Genomic DNA, 7,880 nt, shown 5'->3' on the forward strand with positions numbered 1-7,880 from the left:
CTATCTTATCCGAGTGAATGTCCTCCCATTGCTCGGCCATTTCCTCTCTATGCCGTTACTATGTTCTAGCCAACCACAAGAATGCCCTTAGTCACCCTAATACCTCTCCTTGACATTCTCATCTATTTCCACAACTTCAGTCATCACTTCTGCTGGAGAAAACTCAGAGTCACATCTGCATTGCATGGAGCTAAAGACCCATCTAGTCTATGGCCTGAGACCCTACTAACGTTTTCTAATACAGACCTGTGCACCAGAATGAGGGGTTGGTCAACAATGAGCTGCAGGTATGATGGTGGCCCCTATCTATAATAATAAATGGGTAATATGCTAATCAGACCGGATGTCATTCCAGACCTCATTCTGGATGTCCTTCCAGACAAAGTCTGAGGGATGCCTGTGTCCTGGGTGCCAGAGGGAAGCCAGTGCTGGCAGCCAGGAGAAGGAAGGCCTACTCTTGCACAAATTTTGTGCATCAGGCCTCTAGTAATATTATAATGGAGCTGGAAAATTCCCTTTGCCTATGATGTCATTGCTGAGTTGGGGGTTGATACAAGTCTGACGGTCAGAGGAGATGTCCAGTCAGAGAAATATATATAGGAGTTTCAACATGTGTATGGCTTTTAAATCCATGCAAGTAAATGTGATTATCAAGTAATAGAGTATGAATAAAGATGGAGTTCACAGGGTATTTCAATATCTGTAGGTTGGTGAAATAAGGAAGAAGCCAAGTCGAGGAGAAGGTACAAAGGAAAACAAGGAAAATGCAGTGACCTGGACGCCATGTAAAAAAGAGTTTGTTGTTTAAATTTTAGAATCATAGCATATTAGGAGGACAAATAAGCTTACAGTTGATGTATTCCAAGGCCACTAATGACAAATTTTAAAAATGGAGGTCAAGTAACATTATGAGTCTTCCTTTGTCCTGTAGATGCCAAATAGTGATGGAAAGCCACCCTCCAATCCACAGTCATCTTAACACATCGCTCTTTCTCTTTTTAAAAATGTATCTTTATTATTGAAAGTGTTACAGAAGACCCCTTTTTCCCCATTGACCCCTTCGAGCCCACCCCCAACTCCCACCCCAGGCCTCACCACACTACTGTCTGTGTCCATGGGTTCTGTATATATGCACACAAGGTCTTTGGTTGATCTCTTCCCCCTACCCTGCCTTCCCTCTCAGATTCCTTAGTCGGTTCCATGCTTCTATGTCTCTGGATCTATTTTGTTCATCCATTTATTTTGTTCTTTAGATTCCACATCATTATCTATCTTGATAGAGAAATAAATACAACCCTTTCACCTTCAAACTGGCACTTGAACAAAAATGATTTCACTTTGTGTTTGAAATAAAGTTTATTTCATGTCTTGAGGATGACATTTATAGTCATTAGAGCATATTTGGAAAATGCAGAAAGACAAAAGCTTGCTTCTCCACGTCTCACATCATGCACATCTCCTTAAAGTCTTCTCTGTATAATTTAACGTAATTTCTACAATACTACATATGCAATTCTGTATGCTGCCTGTTTCATTTAACGTGATACTATTTTATCTCTAAAAAAATATTTTTTGATTTTGGTAATAATTAGGAAAATATAGAAGAAACTATTTCTTCTAAAGTAATGGCTTCAAAGTTAGAAATCACATCAAAACTAACTTACTTTTATCTAGTTTATATTAAAATTTGACTTGTCTGGGTCCTATCATAGAGGAATGTGCTTATTTTAAAAAGTGAGTCATAAACTGAAAAGTATTTTCTTTTCAGACATAACTCTCCATTTAGTCATGACTCACAAAGTGAGCTTGATACAGCACGGGTGAAAACATTCTATATGACAGAGAGTACATGAAACCTCCCCCCCAACCTCATGTTCCCCAGGCTGCCACACCTAAGGTTTTCAGAAAGCTTCTAAAGAGTTGCTTGTTGAGTCAATGCCATAGAGAAAGACTATCATCCATAGCCAATATGTTTTAAACAAATTTTTCTGTGATGATACTTTTGCTCCTTTTTCTTCTCATGTCTTTAAACTTTGTTCAAAAACATATTTCACTGTAAAAATCTTAAGTGTTTTCACTAACATGCACGGAATTACTTGGCATCTTATAACTGTATCTGACATAATCCGTGTTAACAGAAACCTGGCTACTCTTTGTGGTCCATAAATTTCATAAATGGGAATCATTATATTGCATGCCAATTTAGTGATGATGTGAAAGCAATGATCTGCTTACTGCAGTCTTCCAAATGAAACATTTCATAGTGGAACAGATGGGCATGACAATGACAAGATGTAAGCCCTGTCTTAGATTAGGTTCCCTGGAAGCGGACTCTGAGATGGAGTCTATGGACAGAAGGTTTATTGGAAAGTTACCTCAGGAGACACATGAAGGCAGGTGCGGACGGAAGAGAGGCCGGCCCGCGTGCCCTGACACGGAGGTTTCAGGCCATCCTGTGAGGACTCCGCACTGAGACGGCCTTTCAGAGTTAGGATTAAGTCACCGGGGCCAGCACCGAGCCAGTCCCCCAGAGCTGCTCACTGTGGGCCAGAACCTGGGAGGAATGGGGTGACCGTCTGTGAGGCAGCACTGGTGACAGAGGGCCATTCTCAGCGAGGGCCAGCTCTGAGCCGCAGGGACAGATATTCCCAGAGACCAGCGGGTCAATGGTTTGTCTTTGAAGAGGAAATATGGGCGGAGCAACACATTGTCTGCCACCAGCTCCTACTCCATGCTCAGCGCTCTGCTAAACACTCTGAGGAAATGCTACCCATGATTGCTGCTCTGCAGGAGTGCGCTGTCCAGACTAGATAAGTTGAACCCATGTGAGACGGTACGGAAGCATTCAAGAAGGTGAACAACTGAGTGCTCCAATCTGCAGGGTGAACCACAGGGATCAGAAAAAGAACTGCCAGTGATCACTGTACCGTCAGGACAGTCTTCTTTAAGAAGCTAAAACTCGAGTTGTGCAACAAAGAAGGTTCAAATTTAGGTAACCGGTGGAAAAGAGGAAAGCCATTTCAAATTAAGAAACAAAAGAGAGAGGAGAGACAGAGACATTAATGACTATCCCATGCCTGTAGAACAGCAAAAAGTTCAGGCTGCCCGCATTTATTCATTTCAGTTCAGCAACATCATGGACAGTTATTCCCTGCGAGTCTCAGAATCGAGTCAGCGCTCAAGACGATTCAAGGAGAGTGAGCCACCACAGAGATGTGGACAATGACACATCGCAAGACTCAGCGTAAGTTGTATGAGAGGGGAGACACTGGACAGGCACAGGAAGGGACCACCATGTCCAATGGAAGGAAGAAGGTGGCATCTGAGGCAGACTGGAGGGATAGAACATTTTCAGGGAGAGAACAGAGTCCAGAGACAATGCTGTGAGGAAAGAAGTGCCAAGTTAGGAGGTATATTTGGCGATTTAAATTAGCCCAGTTTCAGATGGAGCATGGGTTCTGGGGGGAGGAGGGGGGCGGGGTGAGAAATAACACTGGCGGTATAGATGGTACAGAGAGCTTAGAACAGCAAGGTGAGAGGTGTTGTTTTTTGTTTGGTGTGTGTGTGTGCGCGTGTATGTGTGCGCGTGTGTGCGTGCGTGTGTGTGTGTGTGTGTGTGTGTGTGTGTGTGAATCTGCTTCCCACTATAGAGCCACATAAAGGTTTTACCTCCTGGAACACTGCTGCTTGAGGAGAGCTCAAGGTCAAGGGTTGTGTGGGGAGACAGGGTCAGGTTTGCAGGCCACCAAGAGATGCTTATCGTGGAAAGAGAGAAGGATGGATCTACGTTTTAGGGAAGAGGGAAACAAGGCTAAGGAACCCTGACAAGGGATCCAAGCCTTTTCCCCCCCAAAACTAGACTAAAGAAAGAGTTGCAGGGTGGAGGCGCACTCGCTGGGAAATTAGGTTAAGAGGGGAAGATGAGGACAGCACAGCGAGGCAGGGAGAGCCGCTGTCTCCTGAGGAGGCCGAGTGGAAAGTTTTGCAAGCCCAGCCCTGCTCCCCGCTCTCCACGTGGCAGCGCAGCCCGCAGCGATTTCTTGGGAAGGATGCTGAACGGGACCAAATGTGTGACTGATTGGGGAGGACTAGGTCAGGGGCGGCTCGCGTGGATTTGGAAGTTCTTTTCATACAGATGGCCGATGAGATCATCTGGCTCCGGATGAAATCATTGGGGAGCAGACCTTCCCAAAGCGGGTGGGGGCGAAGGACAGCCTGGGCTGTGCGGTGGGAGGGAGGCCGTGGAGGAAGCCCCAGGGCAGGTCGGACTTGGCCTCCTGTCACTCCCAGGGGTTGAAGGAAAGGACCTGGTTTTTAGGGCGAAGGTTGCGATTGATTTGAAGGCTCTGAGCACAGAGAGGAAGCTGAGCAGAAGGAAGGCTTCAGTCGGGCTCTTAATAAAACATGACTCAGGCCTGAGTTTCAAATTGAGTTTTGAGTCTAAGCCACTGTGACTGTCTTCAGTGGAGGGAGCAGAGCTCAGATTTGAGGGGACGGAGGTCACGCTGCCGCCAGGAGCCCACAGAGCACAGCAGGGGGCACGGAGACGGCAGATGTCTGGGGGAGCTCGGAGGGCAGCTTCCTTCTGGAATCTTCGGGGCTTACATTTTGACTACAGATGTCTTCCATTCTGTTGCATTTTTTTTTTCATTAAAGTGGCTAACAATTGTGAACATTCCATAGCTCCAGCTGCCTCGCATTAGCAGGCCTATCTCATCACAGCTCCCGGGGCTGGGAAAACTGTTCCCATAAACACGGCCGTTCCACTTCCTCGGGCTATCACCATCGAATCCACGCTGCTCCCACCTGTGGGCAGACGGTTTCTTACAGCGCTGACGGCACGTGACCATAACTGCTCATGTACCACAGCTTCGGGGCGCAGTCCTCGCGTGGTGGTGAATCACGCTGCTTCATAAAAAGATAATCTTTGGGTCTTGGTTTTGTTTTACTTATAAGACAGTCAAATGGTAAGGCATTATTGTGAATTAGATCATTTGAGATGTTTGTTAATGGCATAAACATGAAACCCAGCACAGAATTGTACGTAAATGTTGGGAGGATCACGCCAAATTCGAGTCACTTTCTCTCAGGGGTCTCTGTTACCACAGTCTCCCTGGGGCCTTTGCCTGGGTTGATTTTCAACCAGAATTTCATCTCCCTGTGGTGTTCTCTCCTATTGGTCTTCTTTTTTAAAATATATATATATTTTATTGATTTTTTACAGAGAGGAAGGGAGAGGGATAGAGAGTTAGAAACATCAATGAGAGAGAAACATCGATCAGCTGCCTCCTGCACACTCCCTACTGGGGATGTGCCTGCAACCAAGGTACATGCCCTTGACTGGAATTGAACCTGGGACCCTTGAGTCCGCAGGCCGATGCTCTATCCACTGAGCCAAACCGGTCAGGGTTCCTATTGGTCTTCTTGAGTTCAGTCCTGAATGTGTACAAATAGACTGTGAACTGCATTACAGCAACCGAGGTGGCTTCTAGCTCTCTTTCCCCAAGTTTATGGTTCGCTGTAACAACCCAAGCTCAGGATTCTATAACTAACTCCTTCAATATCAGGGCTCCCCAGTGATCTGTCCTCGCCCCCCCACTCACCTTTCCCATCCTCCTGAGTGAGCCCATTCTTGCCCGAAGCTCTGACCTCGATGCGATGGCTCACACATCTCTGTGATGGCCCAGCCTGTCTCCAGTGGACGCTCCACCAGCACATGGCACATATCCTCAGCCTGGCCCCTTCCCTGTTCTTTATCTCCCAGTAAATACCCTCATCTTCCATCCAGTACCCAAGCCACGAACCAAGAATAACCCTAAAGTTCTTGCTGCCTCACCTCCTCACTCTTCCATCAGATTCTGCTGATTCTATTTCTAAAACATCTCCTCAGTCCGTCGCTCTTTCTCCATCCTCACCGGCTTGACTTGCTCGCTGTGTCCTTTTCCCAACGTGGCTCTAACTCCTGTTTTCAGTCTCACATTAAAAGCCCCGCCTCAGTGTTACTGCCAAGGTGCTCTTTCTAACATGCAAGTCCCACACACGTCTTGCTTGCTTTAAACACAGCATTTTGAAATAAAAGTTCCATTGATCTTTTGAATGGTTCAGATTCACTTCAAAGGGATTGACCTGCAATACAAGATATTCAAAATTTCTGGCCCATTCGCCAAATGCCTAGGATACTTCCCAACTTTTATGATAACCAAAAGCACCTTGCTCACACACCTCCAAGGTCTTCTAGAAGGTATGGATACACTCCCGGCTGAAAACCAAAATTAGTTTCCTAAAAAAAAACTCCTTCAGAATAACTTTCAGCCTCTTTAGCTTTACATAAAAGTCCCTTCATCTTATCTCTGCTACTTCATTGATTTATCTCCCCCAAAACCCCTTGCATGTAATCGACTGCCGTGGCCAGCCAAGTTGGGGATGCCCAAACAAGCCCTGTCTAAGAACTCCAAGCCTTTATGTCTGCTACGCCTCCACTGCTCAAGGCGTGGTCTTTACCCCTCGAGATTCACTAAGAAAAACCTTTCCCAGGTAGTTTCCTTGCTTTCCCTCCTCTCCAAATCCCAGCCTCGGCTAGACGATTCCATTAAGACCAGTCATCACCACGCATTTATTCAATTCAGTTGGCGTGTTATGTTTCACCCACCAAATGGTAAAAACAGCAGACCAAGCACGGAGGGACTTCTTGTAGCATTGCCTGGATGATCATTTTACGTTCCAAATAAAACATAGCAGCATCCTGACATAAAATACACACACAGAACATACACCTACAACAGGTTCTTGAGCTACAGTCGAAATCAATCTGCCACACCACATATGTTTTAAGTTTTACTCTAGGTGGTATTTTTTATTTGTCATCCAGTAAAATTGATGATCCTGAAATATACCCCAGTGCACCCTGCTCTTTCTCCCACCCCCATACCACCTGCTCACCTGCCTTTACAGGAACTTGGAATAAAGAACTTGGACTATACTTTCAGTATCCACTGGGAAAAACAGACAAAAAAGTACATGTGAGTGTTTTCCTGCCTTTTCTATCACACCTAATAAAATCAGACATTCTAATATTTGCCCAATTATGATAACATTTAGTATCTTATTCAGTTGCACTTTTTATTTCTATAAATATCTTCCACATGTTTATTGGCACTTATATTATGGCTTTTGTGAGTTACCTACATAGAAGTTGGCATGTTTCATTTCTTTCTTACTGATTCCTAAGATAAAGTATATTAAACCTTTTCTGTCGTATTTTATTACAAAACTTTTCCCAGTTTGAGCATGGTTGCAAGCATGCTTATTAAGAGTTTTATAATATATATTTAAAATTTATTTTAGAATCTAATCTTCCAACCTTTTACGTTATTACTTACATATTTGTTTTCATTCCCATTCCAAGATTACAAAACTACTCAAAATATTTTGTGGTAATATATTTAGAGGTTTTTAAAAATTGAAATATTGAGTCCATTTAGGAAAGGTTTTGGTACAAAGGTTAAGAAAGGAAACATGCTTTAAAATGATAAATACCTATAAGTTTCTGTATTACCATTTCCTAATTAAATGAGAATTAATTTAATTACATATTAAACTCTAATACAGATACATGGATTCATTTCTAAATACTCTTCTTTTACCATGGGAAGTAGCTTTTTAATTATTTTTTTATATCTACATGGGCCAGTGACCCATCTTAACTCACCATTTTTGGGTGTGTGTGTGTGTCTGTTTTTTAGGGGTAGATTCTTTTATCACTTCTCTTGCACATTTTTTAGTCCAATGAGCTTTAGAGTGTTTTTGTTGTGTTCCATGTTTTTAAAATCCTATAGGGAGGGAATTATTAATTTCTGTATTAATTTAGAAAAAAAGAATTG

Source organism: Myotis yumanensis, unplaced genomic scaffold (genome assembly GCF_028538775.1).
Source record: "Myotis yumanensis isolate MYYU_CA2020_CCGP unplaced genomic scaffold, mMyoYum1.0.hap1 SCAF_8, whole genome shotgun sequence".
In the NCBI taxonomy this organism is placed as follows: domain Eukaryota; kingdom Metazoa; phylum Chordata; class Mammalia; order Chiroptera; family Vespertilionidae; genus Myotis; species Myotis yumanensis.